The sequence below is a fragment of the Carassius auratus genome, chromosome 32 (assembly GCF_003368295.1).
Source record: "Carassius auratus strain Wakin chromosome 32, ASM336829v1, whole genome shotgun sequence".
Classification (NCBI taxonomy): Eukaryota; Metazoa; Chordata; class Actinopteri; order Cypriniformes; family Cyprinidae; genus Carassius; species Carassius auratus.
The window spans coordinates 627,917-635,942 of NC_039274.1; positions in this window are offsets into that span (position 1 = coordinate 627,917).

An 8,026-nucleotide genomic window follows, 5' to 3' on the forward strand; every position below is an offset into this window, starting at 1 on the left:
ATGTGTAAGAGAATGAAATAGCCTTGACAGCCTTCTTTACTGGAGCTACACAACTTTGTTCTCTCTCAGCAGATTTGTGTACGTGTGTGTGTGTGTGTGTGTTTGTGTATGGGTCTGTGTGTGTGTGTGTGTGTGTGTGTGTGTGTGTGTGCGTGCGTGTGTGTGTGTGTGTGTGTGTGTGTGTGTGTGTGTGTGTGCGCGCGTGCGTGTGTGTGTGCGTGCGCGTGTGTGTGTGTGTGCGTGCGTGTGTGTGTGTGTGTGTGTGTGTGTGTGTGTGTGTGTGTGTGTGTGCGCGCGTGCGTGTGTGTGTGCGTGCGCGTGTGTGTGTGTGTGCGTGCGTGTGTGTGTGTGTGTGTGTGTGTGTGTGTGTGTGTGCGCGCGTGCGTGTGTGTGTGCGTGCGCGTGTGTGTGTGCGTGCGCGTGTGTGTGTGTGTGTGTGTGTGTGTGTGTGCGTGTAAGTAATCACGTAAGCAGTTGATTTGGTCTGAAGTGAATGGAAACAGCAGGGAGAGTGTGTCTCAGTAGGTTTAATGGGCAGCAGCCTGACTGAGCAGCTATTGTCCGAGTCATTGATGTTCATCAAGAAAATCACTCACTGCTCTTGACTGAAAAACTTTAGTAGCCCTGATGATGAATCTTAATTTATTTATAAAAACAAATATATCTGCTTGAAATAATTTAATAATTAATAATTTATTCTTTTGAAAGAATTAAGATGGTAAACAAGTTGTCATAAATAATGCATAATTAGCCTGTATAACTATTGGTATTTCATTAAAAAAGAAGACCATGTTCTTGGTTTTATTTCATTATAACATAAAGGCATGTTGTGTGTCACCACAATTAAATATGATAAAACCTTAATATCAAACCTATATAATGATATTAATCTTACTATAATATTACTATACTATAATCTTAGAGAAATGCTTAATAAATGCATTACACTGTAACTAAACACATTCGATTTTAGTCGACTACATTTAATGGACTAAAATAGAACTAAAACTAAATAAAAATTTGCGGTCAGAATTAAAACTGGTTTACATTTCTGAACTTTTCTTGGATATCTGAATTTTGCAATTCTTTTTTTTTTTTTTTTTGCACAATTCTGTTATTTCACGAGCAAGGACCACACCACAACCAATGGTTTGTTCAGAATGTTAGGGATGAGTCAGAAGAGGTGAAGAGGTGAAGAGGATGATGGTCAGGTGGATCTGAAGACTCAGGATGGGGGTGTTTTAGGACCTCCTCATTTCTTTCTGTGCTGGAAACAGGCTTCCAGATATCTGTGGTTTGTGTTGATGTTGAATTGAGTCCATCACACTCCTGATGTTGTGCAGAGTTTGGTAATAATGGCGTGAATCTCTCTGCACCTGAGCGCCGCAGCACTGAATAAAGCCTGTGCCGTTCACTTTGACCTCCGGGCACACGGTGTCGATTATTCCAGGCTGGCAACAGCGAAGACTTCATCAGCCTAATCAAAATAAATCACCAGAGCAGCAGAAACTGAGCGGCGTTAAGCTCTTTGCCGTTTCCCCTGAGACCCACGGCCTCTTAACGGCAAGCAAATCCATTACAGCGGGAGCAGATGTGTCCACTCAGCGTTCAGAGCCGGTTCGACCGGAGAACCCACGATACGAGGACTCCTGTCATAAAACCGGCTTTCACCAGGACAGTGTGTGTGTAAAATCAAGTGAGAAGCTCGCACTTCCTGTTCCTGCAGCGAGAGAATCAGCCTCTAATTCTAATAAGATGTCAAGTGCTGATCTTTTTATTTCCTGTGACAGTCCGAGGCGGTTAGGAGTTCGGGGTAATTTCAGCTGATAGTCGCCCTGCTGGAACCCTATCAGGCTTTTTCTGGAAGCCTGGACGGAATAATAATTAGGAATAAAGCTCCTGTGATGTATGTAGCTGCAGAAATGCTGACGGATTGAGTTTGACGAGCTGCAGATATTTGAACATGTCTGAACGGAAGCTGGCCTCATGCTACACTTTAATATCCAGAATCAAGCAGCACACGTATGGAGTCTGATGTGTTTCTGTGTCAAACTGATTTCACTGGTTTGTAGTCCTGTGAGAAACTATGGTTCTTTTTACACGACAATCAATGTATTAAAACTGAAAAGGCGACTACGACTGTGGAAACGACTAAAAAGGCTGTATTATTCATGCCAGGCCAGTAGGGGGCAAGCATCATAGCTAATGTAGTTCTGCACTAGGAATTTAATCTGTTAAACAAGATTATAAAAACAAAAAACACTTTGATGGCTTTAAATAAAGCATATACCATCAAGCTCGTGGCTCACAGTAGGGCTGTCTTTAACATTTTATACACTGAAAAAAAAAACATTTTCTTTTGCAAGTTTTTGCACACATTTTCATAGTAAGTAAAACGTAAAGCATAGGATTAAGTAAAGTAGACTTAATTATGTAAAATTAGCAAAATACGTGAATTTGGCATGGTCAGTTAGAGTTTGATGAGTAAGTTCTACTTAAAGGAACAATTTGTAAGATATTTGCAGTAAAATATCCAAAAACCACTAGGCTAGTGTTATATATTTTCTCCAGCTGATTACTAACAATATCTCTAATGTTTTCAACTACTTGTAAATCATGAGAAAATCCCCATCTAAACAGTGACACGGGGCCGTGCAGTCGCCTGTCAATGACGTTAGTTACCCTTTGTTACCGCCTTTACTGACACAGAAACCATGTGACAACAGGGTCGTGGACAAATGTGGAAGAAGTATATAGCATCCAGCAAACCACTAGCTTGCTTCAAGCAGTTCCTTATTTACTTCAACAAACTTAAACTAGAAAGACATGCCGATCTCACTTGTGTTTTACTCGACAGGTGAGTTGTTTTGATTCGTATCTTCACAGAAAACTATGATACTATAACGATCAACAAGATAAGTATTATGGGGCATACAAGCCAAACGCAGGGCATTGCGTCTCTAGACCCGCGCGAGAACGTGTCTGATCCATCATCTGATCGCGTCTTTGCACTGACTTTGCATATAATCTAATCGCGCAAATTGTTGAACTCGCGTTAAATCCATGATTTATCTTTCCGTCTGATTGATGGCCGTCAGCGGTTGGGTAGAAGACAACACATCCCATCATTCCATGCTCCTTCTTAGCGTCATCAAACCACGTGATTGTTATTGTCTTGATAGTGCGCCCTCTCGTGGCAGGTCCTACAACCTGTATCTTTAATAATTGTATGTTACTCTGCAATTGTCAAGTACATTTCACACACTCATTCAGTGTAAGTTATAGAACTCCATTTCTTTGTTAAGAAAATGAACGGCTTTATGTTTCCAGCGACTGCTACACACGTTTCTTAATACTGGCGTTCTCGTGACCAAGAAGATCCGCAGCATGTATTAAAGTAGACGGAGTCATCAGTGGTTTGATGTTAAAGAGTGTTTCTAGCAGACCAGAAGGATCCGAGAAGAACCCGTCTGACTGTGAGCGTGACGGCTCAGGTGAGCGTTTCTGTCGGTTTCTGACGCTGTGACATTGATAGTGTCCCCGCGCTCCACCGTCTGAATCAATCCCTCGTCCTGCCTGAGGCCTCGGAGCGGAGCGGGGACAAGCCTCGTCACACACGACGCGCTGATGTTCCCCTTACACACCATGAGAGCAGGAACATAACACAATAATACACACACACAGACAGAGAGAGAGAGACTGACCTAAACACTCGTACTTATTTCTTTACAGTTAATCACTTATGATAAAGTTTCAGTGGTGACAAATACATTTTACACATACTTAAAGACAATAACATTTTTGAAAATACATTTTTAGAAGATAAGACAATATACAGATACTAATAGTTATTTTATATTTTAATTCTTAAATATAATTAATATTTAAATGATAATACTTATATTTTAATTTGTAAATATTAAAATATTATTATTATATAACAACATTTTAGCTTTAAAATGCAGAGATTTTGTTTTTTTTTTATCAAAATACTGGTGAAAAATGTAGAGATGTGACTAAAATCAGGCTCATTAAAGATCTAAAACGTGTGTTTGGGTAGTAACATGGAAATGAGGAACAGAAGTCTATTAAAATAAAGTGCAAGCATAATAATAATAATAATAATAATAATAATAATAAAGTTTTCCTTTCAAAATTAAACATAAATGACCTCAATAGAAACTCATTCTTCCACAGAAATCAAAAGGACACACACACACACACACACACACACTCTTATATCACCCGTAGATGACCGCAGTGCTGTTTGAAAGCAAAGAATCCTTCCTGCTTGTTTACGACAAACATAAAGGAACAGCATGAATCACATCCTGAGAGAAAACAATTAACCTTTATTAAAAGCGGTTAATTGCACTCCTTCATTACCCATCATGCACCAGCGGCGCAGAGCAGGCCCGACTGATGGAGTGTCTCCATGGTAACCGCAGCGAGTGAGGGACATGAACAGAAACACACCAAACGTGAAGCCTGCGTCTGGAGGCGGCCCAGCATGCTGTGCTGTTTGGCATCAGTCAGATGTGGAAATATGAGCGGGATCTCTGTGTGTGAAACACTTGACCGGGGGCTCGTCCGGGATCAGGCTGCTGTGGGTTAAAGTGTTCACGTTCATGAGATTCTGTGTGAGTCCACTAGTAATAATACACCAAAAAACACTTATTTACCCTTCATTCATGTTTGACTCCAAAAGCTTAAATGGTCTTGAATAAATAGTCTCGCTTGTACTGTTCGCGGTCAAAAATGACCACATCGAATGAAAGGGAAGTCAGTTTCCTCTAGTGGAAATGTTTGGTACTGCACCCAAATAAAACCTTACTGAAACCTCAATTTTTGTGACATCAACCTCGGAATTTCGAACACAGCTTGTTTAGATTTATTTGATTTGATTTTCATACAGTTTTGGAAAACAGAACATTTTAAATAACATTAAAAAATATGCCAAGTGCCTTCTTAAAAAAGAGACCTAACTTAGATCTGTACTCCAAACCATTTGAGATTTACAGCCATTTACGTTGGAAATGTCATTGTTGGGCCTTGAGTTTAAAAAGAGGTTAACGCTTCAGTAAATAATATAACTATAAATAATAACTATTCTAATTTAGTACCAAATAATCGACTAAAAATATGAATGAATGTAAAATATATTACATTAATTTCAGTGAAATAAAAAGCACCAGACGGTTAAAATAACTAAAACTATAATCGTACAGTTCTAATCTTGTTGAAGTAAACCTTAACCAAAAAATACAATAAAATAAAATGAAATATATTTTTAAAAGTATTCTATTTTAACTAGTTACCAGTGTTCATTTAGTTTAACTTAATGAACTTAAACCATACTAACATCATTACTCAAAATAAAATAAACTAATAAAAAACAAGACTTCTCCAGACTCTTCTGGGATGGTCTGAGGGGGAGAACATTACCAGCACATTTTCATTCAGGAGTCAAGGGATGATTTGCCGCAGAGCTGCTGTTTTTCTAGTTGTTGTTCAGAAAAGCCACAAGTAGATTTATCAGTTTTGAAGATATGAACTTTCGATCGCTATCTCAAACACACACCGCTCCTCAGAAGAGGAACGCTCAGCTTCTGTCTCGAGATGTCGTTTCTTCACTGAAAGCTGCAGCAGATGTTACTCTAGTGCAGAGCCGAGAAACACAACACTTCTCACACAGACGGCGGAGAATGTGATCCATCTCTGAGACGAATGAACCACCAAACAGACATGAGAGACACAACTGTGATTTACAGAGAGACCGAGACTGCACAGGCGCTGACGGGGTGTGTGTGTGTGTGTGTGTGTAGGAAGCGCTGTTTGCTTGTTTATGTGCTGTAATAGGATTCGATTTTATAGATTTTTTGGTAATCACCTCCCCCAAAATTCCTCATCCGGTCGCAGTGTGATAAATTCACAGCATTAAAAATGACTTTCCGATGAAAGAGTGCAAATGTTATTTTTGACCAATAAGGAGTTATTAAACTAATGTAATGTGTTTATTTACTCGTTTCCACATGATGTCACTTCCTGTGTCACAGGTAAAAAACAAATTAAGGTTTTTAATGAATAATGTTATGCAATTATTTTGATCAACAAAATGTATTTTATTTTCTTTCTCTCTTTTTTATTTTTTATTTTTATTTGTGGCATGTACTCTAATTTGTCAAAAACACCACCAGCTCAGATAGTCATGTGTCATATGTGGTTTGGAAGGTCTCACAGAGTTGAATGAAACAAGTATAACTGAGTGAAGCATTACTTCATGATAGCACAAGACTTAATTCACATACAGTTCACATGTTGGGGAACGTCATCAAGAATATATTTTCACCTGCCTTCTTTGTGAAATAAGAAAGATATGAAGGATTTCCCTTGAGCAAACTATTTTTTCTTACATTTTATCAGCTATTTCTCAGCAGGAGAATGTCCAAATGTAAGGATTTTTATTTTATTTTGTATTTTTTTTCTTTTTTCTACAGTCTTTGAGTCATTATTTTTGTGGATGTCACAGAGAAAAAAAAAAACACCTTTAGGCAGACCAAAAAATGAAAATATAATATAAAAAATAAAATGCCTTCAGGGCGTAAAGGGTTAAATGATGATGTCACAAAATATATACATTTTAAGTGAAATGTTGAATAAAAAAAATTTAAATGTTAATAAAGTACTTTACATTCTAGTCAACACATCAAAATAAGTGCACGTATTTAAACACAACAAAAAATTAATAAAGTGATTTAAAATGTACTTTAACATACAATTATTTTAATTTGACATTATTACAAAGGTCAGTTTTTAAAAGTGCACTTAAGTATGCTGAGAAATTAAGTCATGAAAGTGTCTTTAAGTGGACTTTAATTAAATTAATGAAGTACAACGCCACTTGAAAAGTGACTTTTCATTATTTTTAAGTCACTTAAGTGACATTTTATTTAAGTACACTTAAGTAACACTTAAATCTGCAAGTGCCTTTTTATTGTCCTTTTAAGATTTGAACTGCTCCACAAGTACACATTCAGTTAAATTAAGTGCACTTCATTTTTAAGGGGGCAGTTATAGTGCAGTGTGATTGGTTGGATCCATTAAAAACTAGCACACAAATGTTTGTTATAGCATGTAAGACATTCTTCAGGTGCATCAGAGAACTTTTCTTTGGAAGTGTCCTGCAAATGAAAGATTCATCGTGAGGAACTGTTTAATTCCTGCACTTCCATCAGGATTATTGTCAGGTTCAATGGCACAGGCATTTAAAGGAAATTCTATCGTTCCCCTAAGAACAGAGGTTTATTACTGCCACAGTAACACTCGAACACAGGACAGGGAACAGTGTGCTTGCTAACGGCACCCATTCGCTTCCCTGAGTACTGTGTTTCTGGATGAAAAACAACACAATTTTCAGTTACATCATTTACAGACACATTTCAGATCCTCATGACACTGAAATGCACAATTTCAATGCAGTGACACCTTTACCAAAAAAGAAGTTTACTTCAAGTTTATTTTATAAAGTATACTTAAGTAAAGCTCATGAACTTTTTAAAGTATACAGTACTTTATGTAGTAAGTATACAAATATGAGTGTATACTTGTAAGTATACTATTTCAAAACTCCTTGGGACTAAATTGACCCACTTTCTAGTATATAAAGTATATGAAGTGTAACAGTAGTAAACTTTGGGTACACAACTAGTTTACCTCTATGTTTGTAGTTTTTACTGCAACCATATTTAAAGTAAACGTATAGGTATAATGATAGTTTACTAATTAAATACTTGTAGCAATTTAGTACACTTTGAAGTATTATAGTAGTTTAATACTGCAAGTATACTCAGAAGTTTTCTTTAATAGAACTTTAAATCATACTTTAAGTATAACACTATGTCCATATTTAGGTGTTAATTTGTATATAATTTGTTATATGAATATCTGAACATATAAAACACCCAAAGAAAGAACAGGGCATCTGCTTGTAAACACACACACACACACACACACACACACACACACG